This window comes from Triticum dicoccoides, chromosome 3A, assembly GCF_002162155.2.
Source record: "Triticum dicoccoides isolate Atlit2015 ecotype Zavitan chromosome 3A, WEW_v2.0, whole genome shotgun sequence".
Classification (NCBI taxonomy): Eukaryota; Viridiplantae; Streptophyta; class Magnoliopsida; order Poales; family Poaceae; genus Triticum; species Triticum dicoccoides.
Genome location: NC_041384.1, coordinates 2,097,760 through 2,109,136, shown reverse-complemented (window position 1 = coordinate 2,109,136; position 11,377 = coordinate 2,097,760). Strand labels below are relative to the sequence as shown.

Here is an 11,377-nt window from a genome sequence, read left to right as displayed (position 1 = left end):
ACCAGCGCCCGTGTACCAGTCGCTCGTTTGGTCTTCCTCAAAACGACCGACGCGACTAGGCCGGCCCATTTGAGTAAATCACGCTGGCACTACCCCATCCGGTTTTGGGAACCTTCACTGAATCAGTTTTTTGTTTCTTTTCTATGGTTTTTTCTGTTTTCTATTTCTTTGTGGTCAGGTTTTTCTTTTTCTTTTATTTTCATTTTGTCGTTTTCTTTTTTATTCAATTTTATTTTTTATTTTTCCAGAGATATTCATGATTTTAAAAAAGTTCAAATTTTGTAAAATGTTCCTGTTTTCAAATTTGTTCCTACATTCAAAAAATATTCGCATTTTCTAAATTGTTCGGGAATTTTTACAAATGTCTCTGTTTTCAAATTTTGTTCAGAAATTTCAAAAATTGTTTTTATCTTTTCTAAATATTTGTAAAAACAATGTTCATGAATTTCTGAACATTTTTATTTTTTTATTTTTCTTTTGTCCTTTTCAAGTTTAATTTTCTTTTCGACCTTTTTTGAAAATTTCAAATATTGTTCAGAATTACAAAAAATGTTCTCATTTTGAAATTTGTTCACAAATTCCAAAATCATAGAATTTCAAGAAATGTTTGTGGTTTCAATTTCTTTTCACAATTTCAAAAAATGTTCTCGTTCTTAAAATTTGTTCACAAATTCAAAAATTGTCCGGGGAGTTCCAAATAATGTTCAGGCTTTCAAAATTTGTTCAGAATTTTAAAAATGTTCTCGTTTTCAGAAAATTTGTTCAAAAATTCAAAATACTGTTGTGGTTTCTAATTTTTTTGTGCTTTTCGAAAAATGTTTGAAATTCCGAATTTTATTTGTGTATCAAAAAATGTTCACGATTTAAAAAGAAAGATTTGGGGTTTCTAAAAAAAACTCTACACTGCCTTCTTCGTGTGTACATGTTTCATATGCCCCTCCCAATAGTGATTTTGCTATTTCGCGGTGTATAGCAATCACGAACGCGCCATCAGCTCGAGTGGCTAGCGACGTCGATCCTCCGTGGGGGCGCCATCAGCATTTTTTTCCTTATGACAATATGACGCAAAATGCGACACATAGGACCTCCCATAAGGAAGTGTCGTATCTCGCCAGTACTGATTCCTTAGGCCTACAGCCCAGCTAGTCGAGCCGGCTCTTTACGCATCGCTGTTGTCTTTTTATGGGTTTTCTTTTCTTCTTTTTTGTTTTTCACTCTTTTTGGGTTTTATTTTTTCTTTGTTGTAATTTGGTTTTCTCTGTTATTGCACCCGTTTCCTTCGGTTTTCTTTCCTTTCTTCATTGTAATTTGGTTTCTCTTGTTTCTTCCTGGTCTTCTTCGGTTTTTCTAGTGCTTCATTTTTGTCTCTTTGTTGTGAGACTTGTTTTTTTTTCTTCCTGGGTTTTTTCGTATTTTTTAACACATGTCTATTAGGAATAAGTTTGCTTGTCATTTTTTTTTCCTTTTGGGGTTTCCCTTTTCCTGGTTTCCTTTTTTTTCTTCGATTTGTTAGCTGTCATATTTTGTTTCTTTGTAGTGTTATCAGTTTTCTTTGTTCAACCCATGTCTACTTTTTGTCGGTATGCTATGTACATTTTAAAGCACACATGAAACGTTTTTCTTTATCATGTTTGGAAATTTTTAAATACATGAGGTACATTTAAAACATACTTATTTCGGACACTTTTTGGAATACACGGAACATTTTTCCAAATATAGTTGTACACTTTTTTAATATGATTAACAATTTTCTTATTTAAAGAAAAATATTACAATGTATAAGTTTTTTTGACACATGATTAATATTTTTCATACAAATTATTAACATGCTCTACTTTGTTTTTTCTCACTTTTGTACATTTTTTGTGTGTATGATTAACATTTTTTGTACAAATGACTAACATGTTCTACTTTCCTTTGTTTAACTTTTGAACATTTCATGCATATGATAAAAAAATTGTACACATGATCAACATTTTTCACAAACATGAATCATTTTTCTGAATTACACAACATTTTAAAAAATGTGTAAACATATTTCTTACATATGTTTAACATTTTTAGACATATTTAACATGTTCAAATTTTTTTGTTTCAAATTTATACATTTTCGTGTGCATAAAAATTATTGTCCTATACACATTTAACATTTTCAAATGCAAGATTAACATTTAAAAATGAAAAATTGATTTTGTAATATAAATATTTCGAATATATCAAAAAAGGTAAAAATAAAGCAAAACATAGAAAACAGAAATGTCAACATCGGTGAACATCTTCATGTTGATCGTATCTACCATACGACTCATGCTCGACCTTTCGGTCTCTTGTGTTCCTAGGCCATGTCTGTACATGCTAGGCTCGTCAAGTCAACCTAAGTGTTTCGCGTGTGTAAATCTGTCTTACACCCATTGTATGTGAACGTTAGAATCTATCACACCCGATCATCACGTGGTGCTTCGAAACAACGAACTGTCGCAAGGGTGCACAGTTAGGGGGAACACTTTCTTGAAATTTTAAAGAGGGATCATCTTATTTACTACCGTTGTTCTAAGCAAATAAGATGCATAAACATGATAAACATCACATGCAATCAAATAGTGACATGATATGGCCAATATCACTTTGCTCCTTTTGATCTCCATCTTCGGGGCTCCATGATCATCATCGTCACCGGCATGACACCATGATCTCCATCATCATGATCTCCATCATCGTGTCTTCATGAAGTTGTCTCGCCAACTATTACTTCTACTACTACAGCTAATGGTTAGCAATAAAGTAAAGTAATTACATGACATTTATGTTGACACGCAGGTCATAAATAAGTAAAGACAACTCCTATGGCTCCTGCTGGTTGTCATATTCATCGACATGCAAGTCGTGATTCCTATTACAAGAACATGATCAATCTCATACATCACATATCATTCATCACATTCTTCTTGGCCATATCACATCACATAGCATACCCTGCAAAAACAAGTTAGACGTCCTCTAATTGTTGTTTGCATGTTTTACGTGGCTGCTATGGGTTTCTAGCAAGAACGTTTCTTACCTACGCAAAACCACAACGTGATATGCCAATTGCTATTTACCCTTCATAAGGACCCTTTTCATCGAATCCGATCCGACTAAAGTGGGAGAGACAGACACCCGCTAGCCACCTTATGCAACTAGTGCATGTCAGTCAGTGGAACCAGTCTCACGTAAGAGTACGTGTAAGGTCGGTCCGGGCCGCTTCATCCCACGATGCCGCCGAATCAAGATAAGACTAGTAACGGCAAGTAAATTGACAAAATCAACGCCCACAACTACTTTGTGTTCTACTCGTGCATAGAATCTACGCAATAGACCTAGCTCATGATGCCACTGTTGGGGAACGTAGCAGAAATTCAAAATTTTCCTACGTGTCACCAAGATCTATCTATGGAGAGACCAGCAACGAGGGGAAGGAGAGTGCATCTACATACCCTTGCAGATCGCTAAGCGGAAGCGTTCAAGAGAACGGGGTTGATGGAGTCGTACTCGTCGTGATCCAAATCACCGGAGATCCTAGTACCGAACGAACGGCACCTCCGTGTTCAACACACGTATAGCCCGGTGACGTCTCCCATGCCTTGATCCAGCAAGGAGAGAGGGAGATGTTGAGGAAGACTCCATCCAGCAGCAGCACAACGGCGTGGTGGTGGTGGAGGAGCGTGGCAATCCTGCAGGGCTTCGCCAAGCACCACGGGAGACGAGGAGAAAGAGAGGTAGGGCTGCACCAACGGGGAGAGGAACTCATCTCGTGTCTTGGGCAGCCCCAAAACCTCCACTATATATAGGGGCAAGGGGGAGGGGGAGGCGCCCTAGGGTTTCCCCTAGGGGGGGGGCGGCCAGGGCAGATGGGATCTCCCCTTTGGGTGACTTGGCCCCCAAGCCAGGAGGTGGGAACCCTAGATGGGGCGCCCCAAACCCCCTGGTCACGTGGGAATAGGTGAGGGGGGCGCACAGCCCCTTAGTGGGCTGGTTTGCCCCCTTCCCTTGGCCCATGAAGCCCCCCAACACTTGCCGGGGCTCCCGAAACACCTTTCGGTCATGCTGGTCATCACCCGGTACCTCCGGAACACTCCCGGACTCCAAAACCCTTCGTCCAATATATCAATCTTTACCTCCGGACCATTCCGGAACTCCTCGTGACGTTCGGATCTCATCCGGGACTCCAAACAACATTCGGTAACCACATACAAGCTTCCTTTATAACCCTAGCGTCATCGAACCTTAAGTGTGTAGACCCTACGGGTTCGGGAGACATGCAGACATGACCGAGACGTTCTCCGGTCAATAACCGACAGCGGGATCTGGATACCCATGTTGGCTCCTACATGTTCCACGATGATCTCATCGGATGAACCACGATGTCAAGGACTTAATCAATCCCGTATACAATTCCCTTTGTCTATCGGTACGATACTTGCCCGAGATTCGATCGTTGGTATCCCGATACCTTGTTCAATCTCGTTACCGGCAAGTCTCTTTACTCGTTCCGTAACACATCATCCCGTGATCAACTCCTTGATCACATTGTGCACATTATGATGATGTCCTACCGAGTGGGCCCAGAGATACCTCTCCGTCACACGGAGTGACAAATCCCAGTCTCGATTCGCGCCAACGCAACAAACACTTTCGGAGATACCCGTAGTGTACCTTTATAGCCACCCAGTTACGTTGTGACGTTTGGCACACCCAAAGTATTCCTACGGTATCCGGGAGTTGCACAATCTCATGGTCTAAGGAAATGATACTTGACATTATTAAAGCTTTAGCATACGAACTACACGATCTTGTGCTATGCTTAGGATTGGGTCTTGTCCATCACATCATTCTTCTAATGATGTGATTCCGTTATCAATGACATCCAATGTCCATGGTCAGGAAACCGTAACCATCTATTGATCAACGAGCTAGTCAACTAGAGGCTTACTAGGGACATGGTGTTGTCTATGTATCCAGACATGTATCTGAGTTTCCTATCAATACAATTCTAGCATGGATAATAAACGATTATCATGAACAAGGAAATATAATAATAACTTATTTATTATTGCCTCTAGGGCATATTTCCAACAGTTTCGACGAAAATTTTTTTTGCCCAAAAGTTGCCATGATGTTTACACTGTAGTTGCAATAGTGTTTAAACTAAAGTTGCCATGTGGTAATTTTAGTTTGTAGATCATGGCAATTTTAGTTTTTTGATGATGGCAATTCCAGTATTTTGACCATGAAAAATATTTTTTTGTATGAACCATGGCAATTTTAAGTGCATGTATCATGGCAATTTTAATTTATGGTGCATGGCAAGTCTAGTTTCTTAATTCCTCATTTTATAATATGTCAAAATTTACTTTTAAATGTAGAAGAAAATAGCTGAGATATATCATGGCAACTTCAGTATAAACATCATGGCAATTCATGTGCAATAGACACAGCAACTTTTAACCAAAAAAAAATCGTCGAAATATATTGATATAAGATCTAGTTTCGAAGATCTCGTCGTGAGGGATTAAATGGTGAAAACGGATCTTCAATCGGATTTTTCATTTAAGAGATAAAACATTTTAAAAACAGAAAATCCAAAAAGATTTCCACGTGCATGCATGTGGTGACATGACGTAGTCTATGTGCTATAGGGCGTGTGGGTGGGTTTGGCTCCCACCACACGTGTGGGCGTTAGCGTTGTCCTTTTTTAAACGGGTCTAGAAAGAAACACACAACCAAGCTCACATTCCTCATGCAGGGGTGTAAAAAAAATAGACCAATACTCTCTAGTGGTGACAACTGGTCCACCTGTGCTGCATCATTTTTCACCACCAAAAGAGTCTGGGATAACCTTTGCAAGGGGTACCTCTTAATTGGTGATTTCGCTGAATGGAGTACCCCAGACATCTTGGGTGGGGCAGTGGGCAAGGAGAGAGCTGGGCCAACCTAGGCCTTGGTACCGGTCCATCTCAAGGGGAGTGGGGACGGTTTCGCGGTGGAACCCTTGCCCCATCCGCAAGAGGGCCGGCGGTGACGGCCCTGCGCACACCAGGGAAGCGCCAAACGACGGTCGCACTCGAGAGCAACGCAGCAGATGGACCGCGTGCCTCACGCCGCCATACTTCAACTGGCTGCGACACCATGTTCTACCTTCGCAGCGAACAACCCCGGCGGGGAACGCCCATGCACCCAAGACAAAGACAACTCGATGGTGGGGAGACAAGCCCCGCGCTGCTAACTTTGAACCAGCGCACCTGGCCACTGCGACAATGCGCGACCTTGGGCGTCACCGCCGCAGTGGCGATGAAGTCACCAAGGTTGCTAATGCAGCCCTCCTCCTCCTCCACAAAGTTTTCCCAATGGGCCACGAGGCCTCCAAGGCGCCGACACCGAGGTCGGGCTACCGGCGAGGGCGATTTCAACTGTTGTGCATAGAGAGCGCCGCATATCATGTAAATTTTCTGGAAAACGATGGAATCACAAGTTTGGCCTAACAATATACAGCTAAATGCATCATCCCATTACCTGTACGCTCGACCTTGATCTTGGTCACGACTCACGTGAACATTTTTTGATAAAGGCGCTTTTGTTAACTCAAAATATAGCATCGAGCAGATACAAATCACAAAGATCAACACGCGCCTCTGCATAGCTGAGATGAACACAACCATCAAACGAATAGTCTAACGAAGAATATAAAACAACAAAGTGGCAAAAAGCCATATGAGACCGAAAATATGCCTATGTCAACGAAGAAGGTGGTCCGATTCAGAGATTATGCTGTCACCCATGTTGGGTAAAAACCTCCTCGGGTACCATCTCCAACCGCATACACACCGCCTTGAACAGTGATTGGTACTCAGTTCAGTGCAGAGTAGACCACGTATGAAGTCAGTACGTACAATGGTAAATAACCTCCATAGGAGAATTTATTTTTCCATTAAAAACACAATCATTTCTACATAGCCAAAGCTACCATAGTCGCTCCCACCCATATTACTGTGCTAAACATATTTGGTATTCCATCAATCCAGTGGCCATATATATTGGCAAAACATGTTGATGGATACAAATTTGACGCTATTTGAATGCCTAATCATGTAAAACGCGCAAACTTGCATTGAAAGAAGAGTTGTTCGATTGTCTCGTTATGAGTACAAAAATTACATTTCTTGTTTTCTTTCTAATTGCGTCAAGCGAGGTTGTCTTTAGTTAGCCACATGAAAATCTGAACTTTTAGTGGCATATTCGATTTCCAGATTTGTTTATTATTGTCCATTGGAATCTCTGTTTGAGGGAGTGCACGGAACATAGAGAACTGCAATGGACTCAGATGTAGTAAGATTCCAGCGAAACACATCCCGCCCTTGTGTCAAGTTAATCGAATCCAAACCGGATATAAAATGTTGTCATGACACAACGCGGAGGCTAATCAAATCCTTCCTAAATTATATATCTGGTGGGGAAGAGCTCATCATGTGTGGAAGAGTATCATTCTTATCGTGTACAATCAGTTGTGTGTGAGCATATATGTAGTTTGATAAAAACAACGTGTTGGTCTGGAGCTAACACTAGCTCATTAGATTTTAGGTTGACGGCTTAAAATAGTACTCCCTCCATCCCGCAATATAAGAGTGTTTTAGTGTTAAAAACACTCTTATATTATGGGATGGAGGAAGTATAATTTAGTATATAATTAATAGATATGTAGATAGATTCAAAACCATACAATCGATTATAGTGCAGCTCAAAAAATATGTATATATACATTTTGCATGTAAACTATGTAATCCGGCCCAAACGGATACAATTTTCTTTTGCTTCAAGATTGACGGATTTTTCCCATAAAAAATATATTTGTAAATAAAAAATAGTATTAAGCTATCTCGTGCATGTGCACAGGTTGATGACTAGTTTTAATAATTATTTTCTATGCCTGCTATGTTTTTTCGTGTCACACGTAGGATTTTGGCAGGCTATATGAGTCGACTTGTCATTTGGAACTACAAGACCCAGGTACGTATGTACGTAGGATGCAGCCGTATTTTTGTTGGGATGCAATGATGGGCTGGGCCCTCACATTGTATGTTACACGCTGATTTCCAATTGTATCCATATCTTTTGTGCCATGCAGACAAAAATGATGGAGCGTGAATTCTACCCTGGGTTTGCTCATGCCATAAGAACCTTTGTCTTCACTTTTGTGGTTGTTTCCACTGTTAGGTTTATCGTGAAGTCAACGGAGCAATTGTTCGTGGTGGGTGATGACACCGGGTACATCCACGTGTATGAATTTATGACAATGAAGAGAGTCAAGGAATTCAAAGCTCACGGCGATGACGTCACATCATTCGCCGTTCACCCGACCCAACCATTTGTGCTGTCGGCATCTAAGGACAAACTGATCAAGCTGTGGGACTATGAGAAGGGCTGGGTGTGCATTCGGACATTCACAGGCCACTCAAGCTGGGTGAACCAAGTCAAGTTTAATCCGCATGATGCCAACACTTTTGCCAGCGTCTCCTTCGACCGCACAATGAAGGTTAATTAATATTCCTTCTTTTAATACTCGTATAAACTTGTGCTACAAATAAATATTGTTTGTCCATCTGGTATGATTTATTTATTTCTCGTCCACAGATCTGGACAATCTTTTCTCCCATCCATGTCACCAGCCTCGACTGCGAAGATATGCAGTGGTCTGTTGATTACTATCCCACGGGTGGCGATCAGCAGCACTACATGGTTACAGGATCATACAATGGGACGGCACAGGTATGGCTTCTAGAAAGATCATCTTCTTAATTCAGCAAACAAACAAATGATATCAGATCTTGTACTGCGTGGTTGCATGCATGCATGCCGAACATCTCAAATTAACGTCTCACATGCCGCAGATCTGGGATTTGCGGACACAGACGTGTATCCGTGAAATCAATGGGCCACGTACATTCGGATTAACGTATCTCAGATCAACACCCTGTCAAGTTGGTGTGGTCGATTGCCACCCAGATCGTCCGGCAGTGTTGGTTACTGCATCAGAGACCTACGGTGTTTCTCTCCACGACTCCACGACCTACAGGTATAACGCTCCGGCAGCCGCTACTATACATTGTGGCCTCGTACTACTCCCCAGGGCCATAGTTCTTTTCTAATTTTCAGGGTCCCTCCTGTACTAAAGGAACACATGTGATGGTCATTATAATAAAAAAATGTCCATGTTGGATCTTCTTTGAACAACAATCACATAGTAACACGAGAATGTTTTTGGGTCAGAATCCATCCGGGATAAAGCAGACGACCCAAAAATAACGCTCCAACTACAAGCTTGCTAACTTCAAAATTAAAATAAAAATTTACAGGCTTGCTTTCCAGTTCAAGTCATTGTATTACAAACCAGAGGGCTAAGAGCATGGCTACACCATTTTCCTCCTCTAAGAATTTTGGAAATTAACAGTAGGATTCATAATTTTGCAGGTGTGAGAGAACGGTTCATTTCGATCTTCGCGATGTTTTATGTCTTGCATACATCAAGGCCACAAAAAGGTAACAGAAGAATTTCATACAATTCTTGTATTTTACCCCCGCACATCATCTTTTCATCAGTAGATAACGTGCTAACAAACTGAAGCCATCTCGTCCGCACGGAGAATCCTAGCATTCCTAGCCAAATCTGCCAACATCCAAGCTCAACCAGCCCTTTGAGCAAAGAAAAGCATAGTCAACGACTGATTGTTGCTTCCACACATTTAAGAATGACGGAATGGGGTACGGAAGCACTGCTCTTTCATTGGTATTAGCATCTTGGGAAATGAGATCAAGTAACTAAGGTGCATGCTTCCAAAAATTGTTAACGGTTTGTAAATTAGGCCTCCTCCAATGCAAATGTGTTTAGGTAAGGTGCTAAGTGCATGAAATGGCATAATAGCAACTAAAGTCCCCAATGCGTAGGTGCTCAGATTCTTATTATAATTAGTTGTAGGTTTAAATTGTGTTTTCACTTATAGGTCTCCCTAAAATGGAAAACTTCATTGAACCTACATGCATGTGTGTTGTTTAGATACTGTGATTTCAGTTAAACCTGTTTATGAAAAGTTGATCTCGCATCGATTTAACGTAAACTCTGTTTGGATACCATAACCAATCCCTGGATTACCAAACATGGTATCGCCTACACCTGTAATTTGTGTTTTGAGAAATGATTAATTGTCATTTTATGAAAACTCACTCGGTGAGCCAACTGCATCGTCGTTTCCCCAAAGCCAATCTGGGATATGCGAGGCTCTTGCTATGGTGGTGGTGGTGCCACCACCGCGGCATGTAGTGTCAGCCTTGAAAGACTTTGCCAGTGTTGGCGCTTGTTTGTCGTCATCGCCACCGCCGTTCCACCATCGAAGCAGTCTGCCACTGCCAGCCCTTGCCCATGGTCGCTGCCACATGCCCAAGAGGATGACGAAACAGGAGGAAGATGTTAACATAGCCGGCGGCTTCTGCCCTTTGGCGATCACATCGGCACTGACGCTCATGGAAGAGGAGGACGGCTACATTTACATATGCAACAAAGCCTCACCGGTGAAGAATCTTGATGAAGATGCAATCATCATCAACAGCCCTATCTCAAGCAGAAGTGATTCCAATTCAAACTCCGCATGTGATTGCAGCAGCGGCGGTTCTCATTCAAATCCCAGCAGTGAATGTAGCAGCTCGTATTCAAATGAGAGCATCAACAATACAGCTCGAGCAAAGTGCACACGAACTGATCTCCCATGGTAAGGAATCTTTGGAAAGAAGGCAGAAGGAGACGAGCTCCGGGGTGAAGTCCCGTCGGGACGTGCTGGAGACAAAGAGGACGGTGATGCCTAGCGAGAAGATACACTGGGTGGCTCTTAAAGGCAGCTTGGGCTCTTCCTCGAGTGTGACGATCACCCCAATTAGTGGCAGCATCAGAGCTCGGTTGTGTTCTTGCGCCCGATATGAAACTTCATCTAATACACATGTCTCCTATTTGAAGTTATTAAGCCAAATAAAGTATTCCATAAACCAGTTTTAACAAAGCCACAACTTAAAACTTGTTTCCTAAAAATCCTCTTTAGCAGATTTTGCTAAAAAATATTCCATATATCAGTAATCCAAACAACCACTAAAGTGCGGGATCACAAAGTAGGATGGTTTTGTAATTCAGCTTGGGAGTTTTCTTCAGAATATTATTCCACAGTTGAAACTTCTGACCAGAGTATCATATGTATGTAGCCTCGCCATTGCACATACCTACGGCATTGTAATCGTGGGAATCAATGAACTTTCCATGGACGCCCTACCTCCTGCAAGGCAATTGAGGAATGGAGCAAAATAA

At 41.5% G+C, this 11,377-nt stretch overlaps 1 pseudogene; it reads left to right on the top strand.

Moving 5' to 3' along the window:
* The first annotated feature begins 5,913 nt into the window (after positions 1 to 5,913).
* On the top strand, positions 5,914 to 11,377 carry LOC119270828 (annotated as a pseudogene).